Here is a 6,000-nt window from a genome sequence, read left to right on the forward strand (position 1 = left end):
TTATTTTGATCAATTGTGTACTACTGCTAATTATAGTAATCAGTTCAGATGGAATTTTTTAATACTTAGAACTATATGGTCACAGGAAACAAAACATTATGTATTTCCATTTATAGACATATTTTTGTTAGTGATATGTTATAGAATGGTCAATAAAAGACTTTAAATCATGTAATATGCATTAGGATAAGATTCCGGCAGGGAGGTAAAAGGAATGAAAATATGAGTTCAAGGAAGAAAAGGAACTATGTAAAATTTCTCATTGTGATGAAGAGCTCTTTCATATTATTTTTAAATAAGTGTGAGCATCAGAATGCTATGACATTTAAATCCAACTAGGTACATTTAAAAGAGTGCCCTAGTACCTTTATTTCAAATTTTCAATATTTACAAATTGCCATAAATTACCTTCTTTCCAACTCTTTAAACTTAAAATGAACTATTTTAGATGGCAGCTTAAAAGTGTGTGTTAGAATACACAGTTTTTCAAAATCCTTTGGGGGTAGTGGAATGAAACAAATTTGAAAACCACTGGCACAGATCGTTGTTGATGATTTGTACTGTAGAGAGGTGCTGAGAAATGGGAAGGTAAGTAGAGGAAGATGGGGACCAAAAGAGATTTCTGTTTTCGGTTTGCTCTTGTCTTGAAAGATGGGGAAAGTTACGGGATACTTGTGTGCTAAGGACAGTGTTCTAGACGAGAGGGGAAACTCGATGGTACAGGAGAGGTGTGGGGGGACGGGAGGTCTGTGATGGGGTGGTGAAGGGCGGAGATAAGGAGTAACAGTACAGGTGAGACCTGTGAAGGGCTAGATGGCAACTCGGCAACGCTCAGGGGGAGGGCAAAGAGGACGGCCAAGGGCACGAGTGGATATAAACGCGGGGGTTTGGGGGCACAAAGAAGTTCTGCTTGGCCTCTGTTTCCCCAATAAAATCCAAGCAAGATTCAGAGCTGTAAGGATGGGGGAGGACGTATTGAGGCTGAGAAGATGACAGATGTAGAATAGACCTTTAAGGGGCCGGGAGAAGATCTACGTGGGAAACGTAGTGGATCTTGGGCTTGGTGTCGGGAATTGACTGAGACCTGTCAGCCAGGCCGTGTGAGCTTCTGTGGGCAGGCGCAGGTGAGGGAGAACAGGGGGGCTGGATTTAACCAGCTTGAGGTTTGGTGACTGCGGACTCCGACGGGCAGGCTGGAGTGGCCGGGACTTGGCACATCGATTGAAGTGATGGCGCCTGGGAAGGAGAGAAGGGCCGTCGTGGGGATGGATGATGGAATCAATGGATTAGTAAATCCCTGTGGGTGAACCAATTGCTGCGTTTAGATTATTGATTTTTTTCTTTTTCAAATTGCAGCCGTCACCTTTTTTATTTTTTTATTTTTTATTGTTTTTATTCCAAGAGCACTTGCTGACTCTCCAATTCTCCTCTTTCTGAACAGTCTATGCCGTCGTCGTTTTCACGGGGGGACTATCTGCTCACTTTTCGGAGGAAATCAGTGAGCGTTTCCTTTAGTGGTACTTGTGCTGCCCGCGTGGGCCGCTGTGTTGGCTTCCGAGGAAATCGTCTGTTTTGTCCCGTCTGTTTTGGTCCCGGGCTCCTCGCCCGCCCCCGGGCTCGGGCCCGCCCACTCAGGTCGCAGGAGAGAGACGGAAGCTCTGATTGGAAGCCCCGAGTGCGTGGGCGGGGTCTGTCCCTCGAGGGCCACGCCGCCAGAACCCGGTCGGTCCTCCCTTGGCCGCAGGGCCTCCTCGGGACTCGTCGGTCCCAGCCCCGGTGTCGGGCGGCTGAGATGGGGGGGTCCCGGGTCTGGGGGGAGGGGTTCCGAGTTGGGCGACTTGGATGTGATCCCGTTGTTTTCACTCCCAGATCGGACGTTTTAGAATGCAAGAGCGGCACGCTTTGGTCGCCGTGCGTTTGTCTGGGGCAGTGTTTGCGGTGAGATCACAGCACAAGGGTTTTGTTTGGCTTTTTAAACATTTCCCAGCACAGACGTACTCCGACGGGAGGGCGGGGCAGGCACGGGCCCAATGGGAGCGGCCCTGGGCTTCCAGCCTGTCCCCGGAGTGAAAGGAACGGGGTCAGAAGTGCGGTTGAACATTAACCCTTTTGTGGCCGTAGTTTATCTGCGGGGAAGGCCTGGCGGCTGCAGGATTTGGATTTCCAGCGGCTCGATGCACCGTGTGTGGTCCACCTACAGACACTTTATTTCGTGCTTCCTTTGTGCCACACTCGGGGTAGGTTTCCGGAGCGAAAGGCAACTTCCAGCCCTTTCTAGTGACTGCCTCTTTTTCTCAGGTCCCATCACTTGGCTATTTCCGCTTTGAATCCTTGCAACCCTATGATGTAGATGCCTCCCTTATTTTTAGATTAAGGTAATTGAGGCTTGGAGAGCTGAAATGACTTACCCAACATCATCTAGCTCGTAGGACAGAATTCAGTTTGGCCCCTATCAGCCTTTCAAGGCCAGGTACTTTCTATTACATCACTCCAGCTATGTCCTCTAGGGGTACCAGTCTTCTGGGTGATTAGAGGACAAGAGAAACTAATGGTAAGTAAAGTAGTCAGTGCCGTATCCTAAAGGCAACGGAAAACGCCCACGTTTATTTCTGTTTGTTTGCTTGTTTCTGTGCTATTCAGGGAGGTATCCCCCAGAGAAAGTTAAATTTAACTTGGCTGTCCAGGATGAGCAGGGAGTTCCACAGGCACTGATGAATAGCAAGCCCCGGGATCAGAAGGTTCAACATGCCAGTGATTTTGGTACCCACAGAATGTACAAACTGGAAGGCCCTTAGGGCAGCTCCCACCCCTTCATGTTACTGATGAAATAAATGGAGACGCAGAGAGGGTAAGTAATTATTTCAGTTCACAAAATAAGAGAGTGACGAAACAGGGCTAAGAACCCAGGTGCTCTACCCTGGCCTGTCTTCTTAATAGTCAGACATAATATAAGCGCATTAACACTTGTTGGGCACTTACTAAACAAATATATACTTTTGTTTCTTTTACTTCTTGTGACAACTCCACGAGGTAGACTGTTTTACAAAGGAAGGAATTGAGACCGAAAGACGTAATTTACCCAAGATCACACAGCACGTTGGACCCTAAACCCTACTGTTGTAGTGATAAGTAGAGAAGGGAAGAAGGGCATGACCACCAAAACCCTTTCACTGGAGAAAGTTTTATCCCCCTTATTCAGAGGTGGAAACAGAGGCTCAGAGATGTTCAGGAACTTGCCCAAGGTGACAGAGCGATAAAATGGTGGAGCATCATGCCTGCATTCTCTCAGTCAAACAGGGTGCCCGCCAGAATAGGGAAGCCATCACAGCCCTTCTTCTCTTGATAGTCTTTCAAATCTTTCAGACAGTCCTGCCTTGGGAATGTTGGCCTCTGCAGGCAAAGTGGCTCTAGCCCTGATCCAGTTGTATTGTCACTTCTCACTTTGTCAATGAGGAACGACCTGTCCAAACAGGACAGGGAGCAGGCTCTCCCGGCTGCCAATGTGATTTTTCTGCCTTCCTCCTCACTTTCTCCTGTGCGTCATGTCATCAGGGGCTCTGGATCACGTTATTCCAAAAGGCCAAAGTGTGAGATGCTTTTAGTTCTGGGATCCTGAGGGAAGCCACTTGGTAAAGCAACTTTGGTTTAGGTTTGCAGGACACAAATCAAAGGGGCACAGCGCGGTCAGGACAGCCAGCACTAGAGGCTGGGACGTGCTTGAACTTAGGTAGCGCCTCTTAAATCTGGGTGAAGAGTGACGAGTAGACAGAGTTATGAATTGGGGGTGGAAAAATGAGTCTCCCCCAATATTTCTGTTTGCCAGTAACCCTCACTGACCAAGAGAATAAGATGCATGAGAGTGCTCAAAATTAATTAAGTTCACCTGGCTTGTCTTCACTGCTAACTAGGTGATCCTGAGGGCTTGGCTTCCAGAAGGGATATCAGGAAGGAGTGTTGCCACTGTGGAAGGAAGCTCTGGACTGGGGGGCTCCAGCCAGCTCTGCCAATTGGCTGTGTGACCCTGGAAAAGGCAATTCAGCTCTCTAGGACTCAGTCGTTATTCATTCCTTCATTCACTCATTCATTCACTTATTCAATAAACATTTTGTGGGGACAGATTCCCAGAGAGCCATTTCCAGGCTCTCGGCCTCACGTGGAAAGGCGCTGGCTCGGTTATTAGATGACCATCAGCTGTAATCAGGTGGCCATCAGCTGTTACCAGTTAGCCATTAGCAACTAATATAACGCTGTGGCTAGCCTCAGCATTGGTTTGTTGGTTTGTTGTTTGGTTGGTTGGTTGATTGATTGGTTGGTTGGTTGGTTGGTTGATTGGTTGGTTCGTTGGCTGGCTGGCAGGCAGGCAGGCAGGCAGAGAAGTGGACTGCGGATTGCGGCTAGCAAGTGGGGTTAGCATGTGTGGATGGCGGATTGTGGATTGTATGGATTTTACTTCCTGTGTCTCACCCGGCTGCCAGCGAGACGGGTGCAGGAAGACCCCTCGTTGGGGTACCGGCAGATGTTTGCTTTTTTGTCACGACCAGCTGCCAGTGAGAATATAGTGGTGTGACTCACCCATCTATGGCTCTCTTGGTCTTCCTTTTGGGCCTCACCATATCCTGTGTTCTTGTGTGGGGAGTGGGAGCTGAGACCCTGCGTGATGTATTTCTTGAACCCCTAATGTGGGCCTGACTCAGTCTTAATGGATGAGACAACTTCTAATAGTGAAAGAACTCACAGCCCTGCAGTGAAAGAACTCACAGCCCTGCGGGGGAAATAGAAAACACAGAGATTATGAGTAGTTCTAAACTACTCTGGGGTATGGGCAGAGGCCCCCTGGAAGAACTGAGGTCATTTGGAATCTCTTGTGAAATTTTGAAAAAAACACTCCTTTTTCTGGGCAAATACAGGCCCTTACCAGGAGGCTCAGCTGGAAAGTAGGGCCCAAGCAGATATTTGTGCCCCTAGTTGCCCCCTGGGCTGGTCCCTCTTGCCTGGTGAACAACCTACATATCTGGACACAGCAGCCCTGAATTTCCAGATTGAGACATACAGGTCCAGTGGAAGGCAAAGGTGGAAGAGTCCGTTTCAGGCTGAGGAATGAGCATGTACAAGACCTGCAGTCCTTGGAAAGAGCTTCCTTCACTTGGGGACCTGCATGTGGTGCATTGTGACTAGAGTGAGTGAGGTATTGGGGGGACTGAAGCGAGATGAGTTGGGAAGATCAGCAGAGGTTGTTTATTATTCACTCATTAAGCAAATATTTAGTGGGCATCATTGCAACTTTAGAGATTATGATGGGCCTCCAGTGTCTGTTAAGGTATCATAAGGGAATATTGATTTCTGTCCCACCTTCCCGTTAGCATTGCATGAGCTCCCAAATGAGCTAATGGGTGTAAAATCCTTTTAAGAACTTGGAACTTCTGGATCATTCCTATGAATAATCACTTCTAATCTTCATCTGAGTGACCAATACTAGTGCCTAGGAATTTTGGGGTTTGTTTCTGACACTGGGCACTACTTGATCCTATCTTTGGGGAAGAAGAGAACTTTGGTTATGATCACGATGATACAGGAATTGTGACATTTGCCCTTGCTCTGCTGTCAAGGTCCATCTTGACCAGGAAGGAAATCCATTTCTGTCTGAGTTAGCTGAGGGGACTGGATGGCCTGTAACTTCCTGGGGCCTGTACAGGAATTCACGGGCTCATCCCTAGGCAATGGTACCTATTGTGGTCAAAGGCTTTTACTCTTCTGGTTGAAATACCAATGGAGATGAGAAAGTCACCTAAAATCGTGAACAAAAGTGAAGCTCTGTTTCTGGGGTGAGAGAGAACTGAGGGACCCCCGGAGGCCTTGTCAGGTTGTCCCCAGGTTAGAAGCTGTGTGGCCTGATTAGTAGGTCTGATTTAGGTGAGAGAGGCTGGCATGGAGGCCTGGGAACTTGGCCTCTTCCTCACTGTGTGGCTATGGGCATGTCACTTCCCCTTTCTGGACTAGTTT

Source organism: Rhinolophus hipposideros (genome assembly GCF_964194185.1).
Source record: "Rhinolophus hipposideros genome assembly, chromosome: 8".
In the NCBI taxonomy this organism is placed as follows: Eukaryota; Metazoa; Chordata; class Mammalia; order Chiroptera; family Rhinolophidae; genus Rhinolophus; species Rhinolophus hipposideros.